At 37.1% G+C, this 11,773-nt stretch overlaps 1 long non-coding RNA gene across 2 annotated transcripts; it reads right to left on the bottom strand.

Annotated features, from left to right (window-relative positions):
- Positions 1 to 4,432: 4,432 nt before the first annotated feature.
- On the bottom strand, positions 4,433 to 6,664 carry LOC127084594 (uncharacterized). Of its 2 annotated transcripts, none has more exons than XR_007788755.1 (3): positions 6,313 to 6,664; positions 5,987 to 6,202; positions 4,433 to 4,828 (listed from the first exon to the last, which is right to left on the bottom strand). It is a non-coding gene; the product is annotated as an uncharacterized LOC127084594 (long non-coding RNA). The 2 variants fall into 2 exon arrangements; XR_007788756.1 differs by having other exon boundaries at positions 4,433 to 4,813.
- Positions 6,665 to 11,773: the final 5,109 nt, after the last annotated feature.

Here is an 11,773-nt window from a genome sequence, read left to right as displayed (position 1 = left end):
ATCCCTGCATGCATATCATTTCTCAGGTACATTCCAGAGCTTGATTCATTGATAGAGATGGCAACAGTTCCTGAGCCGAAGCGGAAGACCTGTTCCTATAGCTTTCACCGTGAGCCTCTGACGTCTCTGATTGAGTTGAGCAGTTTTGTGACCAGTGATCATCTGAAGGGGTTCATTGACCAGTATGGGGATATTTTGACTTTGTTGAAGATGGTAGTCGACCCTGTGCCATTGCAGACTCTTCTCCAGTTTTATGACCCAGAGCTTAGATGTTTCACTTTCCAGGACTATCAGTTGGCGCCTACTCTCGAGGAGTACTCCATCCTGTTGGGTGTCCCGATTCAGCATCAGATTCCTTTCTTGGACGTCCCGAAGGAAGTTGACTTCAGGGTTATTGCTAGAGCTCTTCATCTGAGTATCAGAGAGATCAGTGATAGTTGGAAGACCAGTGGGGATACTGTTGGTTTGCCTTTGAAGTTTCTGCTGAGAGTTGCTAGAGGAGAAGCAGAAAAAGGGAATTGGGAAGCTTTTCGTGCCCAGCTTTTCGTGCCCAAATGTTCACTTCTTCCATATTGAATAACTTTTGCTATGTACTCCAAATGGAAAGAGTTACTTCATGAAAGTTGTATATATTTAAAACCTATTCAACTTGGTCACATATTTTACCTCATTTGGATTTGGCATGAAGGAGTTATGCATTTTAGAAGTTGGGGAAAATCACTTGTTCAATGGTAATGGCCCAAAGTGACCTATAATGTTTCCTTTTGGCACATGCATTTTAAAGTTGAATTTGAACTTCTTCCAAAAATAAAAGTTTAAAGTTACATCTTGAATTTAATCATTAAACTTTAATGGCTTTCATCTCATGAAAAATGAGAAAGTTATGGTCCTTGGAAGTTGACCTTCTAACTAGGGTTCAGACAAAATGACCTATAATCTTTCACCATAAAAAGTGGCTTTCCAAGCAAAAATAGCTCTTGACTTAAACATGAAAGTTGTTTGGAATGTCATAAGGAGTAACTTTTCTCTTGGAATAATCTTCATATGATAAATATCGTAGGATATATGGTCTAGGGAGCCCCAGTTTTGACTAGTTGACTTTCTCTGGTCAACCACCATGAACCAACTTGCAACCTTGAAATTCTCTTGATATTTGGGAATAATGGAGGATCATATATGTGTAATATGAGGTAATATGAAGTATCCCTTGAAATATTTGATCAACTGATGAAGAAACTTGTTGAGGAAGTCACACAAGATACCTAGATGAATTAGGGCTTCCAAGGCAAACAAGCTTCAAACTCTTGATGAATTCTTGATCAAAATGATATGTGAAGACCATGGGGATCCATATATTATTTATAGAGTCATTGTGAACCCTCTCTTTATTAGTCTCCTTCCATTCAGGGTCTCAAACCCTAGATATGAGCTTGATGAAGCATGGGTGAACGCACACACTATCTACAAAAGCAACAAACTATAGATTGACATATTTTTGGTATTTTGGTTAGTAAATAATGAAAAAAAAGTATGATACAATCAAATATGCTTGGTGACCTCTCCCAATGCAAACCCAAAAAATGAGGGGTAAGGAGGATGCAATGTGTGATCCCAAAGCCAATGCATTTGGTGAGATAGCATGAGGGATCTTAGGGTCAAAATTAGGGTCTTACAGCCGCCCCTATTTAAGGACATTCTAACTGAGGATGTGAAGGTTAAAATCTTCGTATCAACTCAGTAGAATGGACTTAAATAACAACATATAGAAACAAATTTTGGTCCCTAAGAGACCTCATGATGCATATGATATGAAATATTAAAAATAATCTATGTGGGGAAAATATTTCCATAAAGGAAAAGAATCTAGAGAGACTGAAAGCCCATAGGAACATAATGCATTCCATAGGGAACACTCACTGGGGAGGCAAAGACTCTGGGGAATAAGTGGTTATGCGTAAACCAGACTACGACTTGAAAACTGGTGGAGACACGAGAGGAATTTCATGAAAATAAATCAATGGAAGGGCTCGGTTGGGGATAAGGGAAAATCTGAAGGGGAAACGGGTAAACTAGAACAGAACTGAAATACTTGAACCGAACAGGGGATTAGCAACTTCACTGAGGAAATACGCACTCAAACTCAACTGGGGAAGAATGAACTTCAACACAGGAGTACCAGAAGTATAATATCTATTACCGATTACTGGGTAGGGAGATAATATATTCTGACAGAGGATCATCCATTACCGATTAGGGTAAACATATCAAGGAATAAGGATGACTCGTTGAGAAAAAGGAGGTGTATTCGTTATCGGTTACTGGGCAAGAATAACCTGCTGGGGAAAATATCAAATAGGGTTTACAACTACCGGCTACTGGGCAGAAGACCAGAGAGAGAATATCTGTCACTAGTTAAAGTGAACATATCAAGGAAAGACTCAAAGGAATAATATCCTTCATCGGTTGGGATAAACATGTCAAGGATAGATTGTCGGGGAAAAATAGGAATTATATCTATCAGTTACTGGATAGAATACCAAAGAGAGAATATCTGTCACCGGTTAAGATGAACATATCAAGGATAGACTTGGCAGGGGGAAAGTAGGATTTACAACTACCTATTACTGGGAAGAAGACCGCAAAGAGGAGAAAATCTGTCATCATTTAAGATTAAAATATCAAGGATTAACCCTCTAGGGAATGAAATAGGGATTATAACTACCTTTTTACTGGGTAGAAAACCACAAAGGGAGAATATCTGTCATCGGTTAGGATGAACATATCAAGGATAGACTGCCTGGGGAAATGTGAAAATTAATCCGATGGAGAAAGCAAAGGAAGTAGATTACATTTCATCGAGTATTGGGTGTCATACCCCAAAATTTGCCCAACCTTTCACAAAGTTCATCTAGGTCACTAACCCTAGTCATATGCATATCTTCATATCATTCATTTCACCTGTATAGTCATTATTCTAATACAAGAGGACATAATCGTGGATTCAAAGCTTTGTGCTTGCATCTAGTGGAAGCCAGGGTTTCCCTGCAACTAAAGGTGGCTCAATCTATCAAACCATAAGTGGAGGCAACTCTTGAAAGCTTGTGTTTTGTGTCCAACATTGATGATTCAACTTTGGCTTCTTGGTGAAGAAAAACCCTAATCTTGGGATCCTCACTTGATCAGGGAGTCCCCAAACCCTAATTGGGTGTGCCTGTAACCCTTGTTCCATCTTATTCATTATCAACCATTATGTATGCTTCACTTGCTTGGCCATGATTCATTCAAGGCCCACTTGGTCATGGCCCATTATGGCGGTTTATTGGACTTTGTTTAGCTTTCACTTCATGGTCTTACATGTTCATCTTTTTCTTGATAGTAATAATTGGTTCAAGTCCATTTCCATGGCATCATAACTTCCAGTTGATTCGATTCTCTCATGACATGTCATCTAGTCATTCTCTAATTCTTAACCCATAGCTTGTTCATGGTTTGTTTGTCTTTGTTTCATCTGTTCATTTCTAGTGCATGGTTTTCTCATGGTTTGTTCATGATGTGTCCATTGGTCCATGCAATCCCATTGCCCATTGGTCCATGTTAAGGCCTAATCTCATATATGCTTTGTATCATCCATACACTTCCTTTGGTTTGGTTTTGGTCCACCCATAATTAATTCACGTCATTGGGATTCATGTTAATGTTTCATCCAAGTCATAGCCTTGATTATCATCTACGTTCATTAATTCAAGCTCATTTTCCATACCACATGATTCATTCCATGCCATATCTTGACCAATTCAATTCAAAGTCAATTACAAGTTCTGGTCACTGTTCATTTCAATCCATTACAAGAATGTTCATACAATTGTCCATAATTCAAATCCCAATTCATGCCAAATGCATTTCCATTCAAGACATGTTTGTGTACAATTACGGGTTCATTTCAATAACAATCCAAGTTCATTCAAATGGAAATTCCATCATCAAAATCATTACAATGATTCATTACACGAAAAAATACAAAAGATTGGAACTTTGACCAAGTGTTGACTTTGGTCAACAGTTGATTTTTTTGTCAACTTTGACCAAAATCAACCATGTAACCAATATCATTTTCCAAGTCATAACTAACTATCCTTCATGTTCAACTTTTTACATTTTTTTAAACCATTCAATAACCATCTACAATACTTTCATTACCATAATACATCAATTCCATTTGAATTCCAAAATCCAAAATTTTTACATTTTGATTCCATTCAATTCCAACTGTGACCTTCAATTACACCATTCAAATTCCATTTGATTCCATTTCCAATTCCATTTCTTTTAACCATTCCATTTCCAATTCCATTTCTTTTAACCACTTTCAATACTAATTCAATTACAATTACCACCATTTAGTACATGATTTGAATTCCATTCAAAATTTCAATGCCTTTAACCACCAAGATTTCATTTCAACCATGTACAAATGCATTTAATTACAATAACCATTTTTCATCATAACCCACAATTCCAAATATAACATTTTAGTTCCAATTACAAAATTCAGAAAACAATTTCAATCAAAATTACATAATTAGAAAACTCAATCCATCTGCATTTCTTCGGACCAGCAAGCTCAGTGAGAAATTTTCCAATGGATGTACAATTCAAATTAAGCATAAAATTACATTCCAAGCATATTAATCCATTCCAATTTCGCATTTCCAATCTTCAATCCGTAGCCAATTCCATAGCATTTCACATAAAGCCAGTGAAACTGCAACATGATCAAGGAAGAACTTATATCTTCGATCTTCATCAAAATTTCCTGCAAAAAGACATCCTGCAGAACCATTAACACTCAACTGAAAAAATCTGCAAATGGGATTCAATCCAATTCAAAAGTAAAAACCAGTACACAACAGAAAAAGAGGTCTGGGAACAATAAGAAAAATTCAACATAATATATAGCAGGAAAACTAAAAACCATTGGGATTCGAACCTCCATAACCAACTAAATTGGAACTTCTCTGATAAGAGAACTAAGAACCGTCAAACACCCCAGAACAACCTCCAACAACTGAACCGAAACTGAGTAATAATCTCTAACAGAATTCATAACCTCCCCAAACTAACTGTCAAAACAAACTCCAACAAAACTGCAACATTCTCCAACTGGCATAACAGGAATTCCAACCACCTAACCGACTCAACCGAATAACTCCCAACTGTTAACAAAACCTGATATAACTTGCAACCTGAAAGAAAAACTTTGGCGAGACATTCTAACCGAACACTCTCGAATCGAAAAGACTTCAAGAAATTTATTAGAACCGGCTCAACTAACTTCCAAAACCTTATAATAGAATCCTGTAACCAACCGAAAATAAAAACAGAATCCAGCAGAAAGAGAACCTAACAACCTCTAACCGATTTTCCAGAAGGAAAAATCTACATAACCTTACCTTCCAATCCTAAGAATAGGAAGAGAATCTTCAACCAATTGGGCAGAAAACTGACCTCTTCAACAAAGCCCATAACCTCCTTCCCAAAACACTATTTAACCCTCACTTTATAACAATTTTTTTTCTAGACTCACAACAATCCTAACCGAATTCTAACCAACTTTCCTACCACCATATAAGAACCTTGATTCCTCTCAAAACCCTTCTTTAACTTCACTCCATCATCTTCACCATCATTCAACAACCCTCCTCAGAAACTCCGCTTCACAAATCACCAAATCTTCCCTCAACTCTGAACCATTCGAACCTCTTAAAAACCACTGCTTCCAAAACCCCCTCACTCTCTCATCAACCCTGCAATTAACTACAACAAAATCACAAAAAGCAAAACCTCTCAGAATTCACATAAAAACCTTCCATCCTGCAACCTCCTGGAAGAACCACAACAACACAAAGAAAAAAAAAAGAGAATAGAAGAAGCAGAAGAAGAGCGCAAGAAAAGGGGAAGGATCAAAAAAGTGAAAACTCATTCTTACTTGTTCGCAACTCTTTTGAAGGAAAGATCGTCATCATCATATTCATCTTGACCCAGCAATCATCGTGGCCTCTTCTTCGTCAATGACACAATGGTCCGATTCTCACCTCCACCTTCAATCTTCATCACACGCAAGAACACCAACAACTCTTTGACTGGCTACCTGTTTCCTCTCAAGACCTCTAACCTGTCACACCTTCAATAACCTCTCGACAACCTGCAAAAATAACGACGCAAATGGGAAATAGCAGAAGAGGAAGGAGTCAGAATAACAGAGGCGGAGAAGACGAAACTCAGTGACTCGGGAAGTCACAACTCATAACTCACCAACTCGCGGCCATGGCGTCGGTTCACAGCACCGTCTCTCCGCAAAGCTTCTCACCTTCAATTTCCAAAGGAAAATCAAAATTGAATCCACCCATTTCCAAGGCGCTAAACTTTCCGGCGTCGAGATTCTCCGTAAATCCGATTTCCTCGAGAACCAAACTGACGGTGGTAGCGACGAAATTATCAATGGAGGAGTTCGATGTGATAGCGGCTCAGAGTGACGATACATTAGATCAGCAAGAAAGTTTGTTGGTGGAAACGGAAGATGGAGACGGCGTTGGCTGATTCGCAGGTTGCCTCGTCGTTTCGTCCATGAGTTCTAACAAAAATCCGCTTCTTGAAGGAATTTGAGGAGGCATTGTGGGTCGTTCATAGAACCCGGTTCGTGGATTTTTTTTGGGGAGGCTTGGGCCTTTGGCCTAAGCGAATCTTTCTTTTCTTTCTTCGTTTCATGAATCCACTATACCCCCGGTCCAATTTCAAACCCCCAGGGCCCAAGTTGTATGTTCATGCTAACCCTTGAATATTTATGTTAATTTATTCTTGACTTCAGCTTCCTAATCTTGTTAGAATTTACATAGTTTTAATTTTGGTATATTAAGATTTTTCTTGATTTTTGGCAATTAGGAGCTTAATTCATGTTTAATTAAGTTAATTTTGACCATATGATAGAATTAGGTTTAATCATGTTAATTCGATTTCGTTTTTTTCAGAATTTGATTCTTAATTGTTTGACCATAGTTTGATTAGCATGTTAGTCATTAGGCTTCGATATTTCGCCTTGTGATTTCAGATTAGATAATGTGATTAGATATTGATTTTATCATGATTCGCTTTAGGTTTAATTTTCATTTCGACTTGTATATTGCCTTATAATTTTCATGTCTATGTTCATTAGGTTTCAAGTTGTAACTTGGATTGGGAATTTCCCATGTTGATTGAATTTTGATCATAATTCATGTTTAGGTAGATTTTAGTTTTAGAATTAATAGTCACTTTAATTGTCCATTTAATCGATTCATTATGATCATTTTGATTAAATTGAAAATCCCATTTCAATTTAGATGATGAATACTTTGTATGTCTAATTCCATTTTCCATGATCATAGGATAGATCTTTGTTTGTTTTTCATTGATTAATCCATTACCTTTTGTATCGATTCTAACCATTGTAGGTACTTACATATCGTTGCATCATTCTCATTCATTTGACTTGGTCTCATGCTAACTCGTTTATTGTTTTGTGTTTCCCCATGTGATTTTGAGATGCAAGCACACTCCTAGCAAGCCACGCTCCTAACTATTTCATTCTCATTCAATATCTTTGTATTGTTTGAAATACCTTGTCACTTGTATGTGTAACACCCCTTTTTCTACCCCAAAATATGTAACATATAATTAGAGTAAATAAGCATGCATATAAACAAAAGGGCGTCACATCGACGTTTTCAAAAACTAAAAGCTTTCAAAAACCAACAATACACCTGGTCATTTAAATTAACACATCTCAATTATCATGAATATTCAAGCATATGTGTTCGCAGCGGAAAATAAAGAATACTCATGCATATTATAAAATGATCCATGTCCCATACCATGATCATCTCTCAACAATCATCTCAAGATAAAATAACTCAAGTAATAACACACTGCATCTCCAATGAGATATGAGTTCGATACTACCAATCTACCCAGTGTTACATGACCAGAGCATTGACTCATTACCTAATCGTCAAACTAAAATACGGAAACTCTCCAGCTAATCTCGAGCGAGCTACCGTCCACTTACTTCAGCGATACTACTCTGGAGTATCTGCACGATGCCCATGTAAAGGTAACATTCAAACAGAAAGGGTGAGAATTCAAATCATTATGAAATAGAATAATAAGGCACAATGATTAAATCAACATTTAAAGGAATTCATCACACCTTGAATAATCATGTCAATAATATTAACCAACATTTATTTCTCATGTTTCAAACATACATCAACACTCAAGAAGTTAATACTAAAATTCAATGCAATATTCTCAAATATACGCATAATCACATTTATCACATAATCACATATTTCACCAAGTTAATTATCCAAACATCACCAAATTCAATTACCATATCTCATACACACATCACAATCACAACCATGCAAACATTCAATTCTCACATAATTCTAATGCGACTCAATGCAAGACATGTGACTCTATGCATGTGGTACCATCTACTACCTCGCCTATTTCCATTAAGGATCAACGAGTGCTCATCTACCTCGCCTATTTCCAATTCAGGATCAGCGAGTGCTCATCTACCTCACCTGTTTCCAATTAGGATCAATGAGTGCTACATCTACCTCACCTGTTTCCAATTAAGGATCAATGAGTGCTCATGTGAACCCACAGTTTCACCACTTCCACAATGAAGTCGACCATGCTATGAATGAATGCACACATACCAACACATATGCAATTAAGATCATCTCTACCATCTTAACATTCCACATATCACCATAACTCAACTCTATGAATTATCCACCAATGGTACATATACACATTCATAACAACACATCATCCATGTTACACATACACATTCCTAACAAATACATCATTCACAACCCACCAATGGTATATATACACATTCACAACAATATATCATTCACCACTATAGACTAATTATCAAATATGTACCCATAGATTTCATTCCAAAACGAATACAACATTTAAATATCAATTTTTCACTTTTCAAACAGTGTTAACCTGTTAACGCATTTGGTTAACCTGTTAACGCAAAACAGAATGCGCTTCCTGGCAATTTTCAACAGTGTTAACCGGTTAACGCCCTGGGTTAACCTGTTAACGCGAGACAGAATACAAATCTAACAGGTTTTTAACAGTGTTAACATGTTAACGCCCTGGGTTAACCTGTTAACGCAAAACAGAATGCTATTCCTGCGTTAACAACAAAACAGAATGCAGAATTCTCCACGTTTCTCATCGTTGGAGGACCTTCGGACCTCCGATTTCGATTTCGTAAAAAGCTACACGTCCAGAAAATTATAACGCACACAATAGAACATAAATTTACAGTTTCAGCACAATCCAACCATCACAAATCAAGAGTATTTATCAAACCTAATAATTCCAAAACCATGCAATTTAAGGATTTAACCTAAACATGTTCCTACCCATTGACCCAATCATACTAACCCATAATAATAAGGATTCCCCCCTTACCTCTTCAATTTGATTGAAGAGCTAGGGTTCCTACTCGATCATTATACTACCTAACAACCGATTAATTAATTAACACTTCAAATAAATAAAATAAAATATAATAATAATAATAATAATAATAATAATAATAATATACGAACTAATTACTAAAATTGGGCTGTTACAGTATGCTTTAGGCATGGTACATAGTTTAGTAGTTTATAACTTGTATTCCCTTTTCATTCCCTTATGTTGTATTGTATGGATCCACACCCCCATTGTGGGTTAAATGCTCCCCCACCCCATAGTCATGTAATAGCTTAGATTTATTGCTTTCTAGTTAGTTCACCATGCATGTTAGTAACCAAGATAAAATATAAAACGATAAATAAAGCATTTCAAAAGAAACAAAAGGTACTTGATCCAACGTCATGTCTTTTCCATCCATGGTTCATTCTATCATCTCTTCTCCATTCTCTTCTCAACCTTATTCTATCTCTCACCTCCATTCTTCACTCACACTATTTTTTGTAATAAGTTCAAATGTTTGATCCAACGTCAAGTAACTTTTTCAAAAACATTTTCATAATAAATTTGAATGCCAAAGGGGGTGTACGTGTTTGTACACAACATTCAAGTAATTGGGTTGTCGGCCGTACCTAGCCTGAGGACCCGACACTTGACTTCCCCCCTTAAAACATCTAATGATTCAAACAAGTTAGATCTAGGTTCTATGAGGGAGAAAAAGAGTAGTTAGGACTCCATTGTCCTCTCAATTCCCAAGTACTCTGATCGTTGACCGAACTTAGTCAAGGGTCAGATACTTGTCGCCCTCTAAGTTCCAATGATTAGACTTTCCAAACTCTTTTCATAACTCAAATCTCTTTTTTGGATGAAAAAGAGTGGTTAGGACAACATTGTCCTCTCAACTCCCAAGTTATTGGATCGTTGATTGTATCTAGCCAAGGGTCTGATGCTTGTCTCCGTATATAAAATCAACCCCAAAAAATCAAATAATCTTTTGCCTTAGTGCATTCTCTTCTAAATCTTTCAATAAGGACGTGTTACTTCCGTTCTACTGTGAACAAAGCTTAAGCCTCCATGCGTGAGCAAGTAATGTTTAACTGCTAGAGTGCGAACCAAGCGCATCCACTTTACCGCAAACAAGCAAATACTTTCCGCTCCCATGATCGAGTATACAAGCAAGTGAACAGTAACGCGAGAACGTCAATACTGTTTAGTAAAAATAACCAAACAAATACTCCATTTTTGAGCCGAACTACGAAGCTCTGACTTCCTTATGGCACGTATGAGGATACGTAGGCACAAGGGTCCAAATCCTTGGTGAGCACACTAAATTAAAACTTATTTTCTCTCCCTATCTTATTCTCTCATCTCATTCCTGATAGCAAGCAACTTACAGATAAACAAACATCCACATGCATTTGATACGAGCAAGTGATTCCCATGGAGTACCATGGATGTGAGGGGTGCTAATACCTTCCCCTTGCATAACCGACTTCTGAATCCGCTCTTGGTTGCGATACCATTTCTCTCATTTGGGGTTTTATTGCTATTTTCCCTTTCCTTTGGAATAAATAAAATTCGGTGGCGACTCTGTATTTTTCGTGGCGCTTCATTGGGAAAAAGTAAAGTACTCGAAAATTGAGAGGAATATTACTAGTTACTGGGTAACATATTCTCAAGGGACCAAAATATCCATCTATGTAGTAACTAGAAAGAAACGGTTAAACAAAGACTCGACCCAATGAGGATACGACTCAAGAGGAGTGATTCCATCCAGATAGTTAACTGGGGAGGAAACTTAAGCAATAATCATCCACGAGGAAATAACTCAGTGGGGAAATCAGAAAGGTTAAACTCTTTCAGCTTAAGGGGCTGACACTCTACAATTGAAGGAGGACAAACACACCAATCTTGTATGGGGAAATAGTATCAACGTAGCAGTGGATCAGAAATAAGGAATCAAAATGAAATAAAATACATAATGAATATATCTGATGTTGTGTTTTATGCATGTATATGATTACAATTATGCTGACAAATCAATCCCAAAGGATACAAATATTCCAGATTTGAATCACCGCTGCAACACTCGGCTAATCTCAACAAGATGGGAATACCAGCTGGAGAAAAGGTTGGGGATGAAAAAAATTAAATTATCTAGCTTTGAATAACTTAATCCTGGCTAGGGGAGAGAGAGAAAAGATCTGCCGAGGATTCAAATCTGCAG

The sequence above is a fragment of the Lathyrus oleraceus genome, chromosome 5 (genome assembly GCF_024323335.1).
Source record: "Lathyrus oleraceus cultivar Zhongwan6 chromosome 5, CAAS_Psat_ZW6_1.0, whole genome shotgun sequence".
In the NCBI taxonomy this organism is placed as follows: Eukaryota; Viridiplantae; Streptophyta; class Magnoliopsida; order Fabales; family Fabaceae; genus Lathyrus; species Lathyrus oleraceus.
This window is presented reverse-complemented; position numbering and strand designations above follow the sequence as displayed.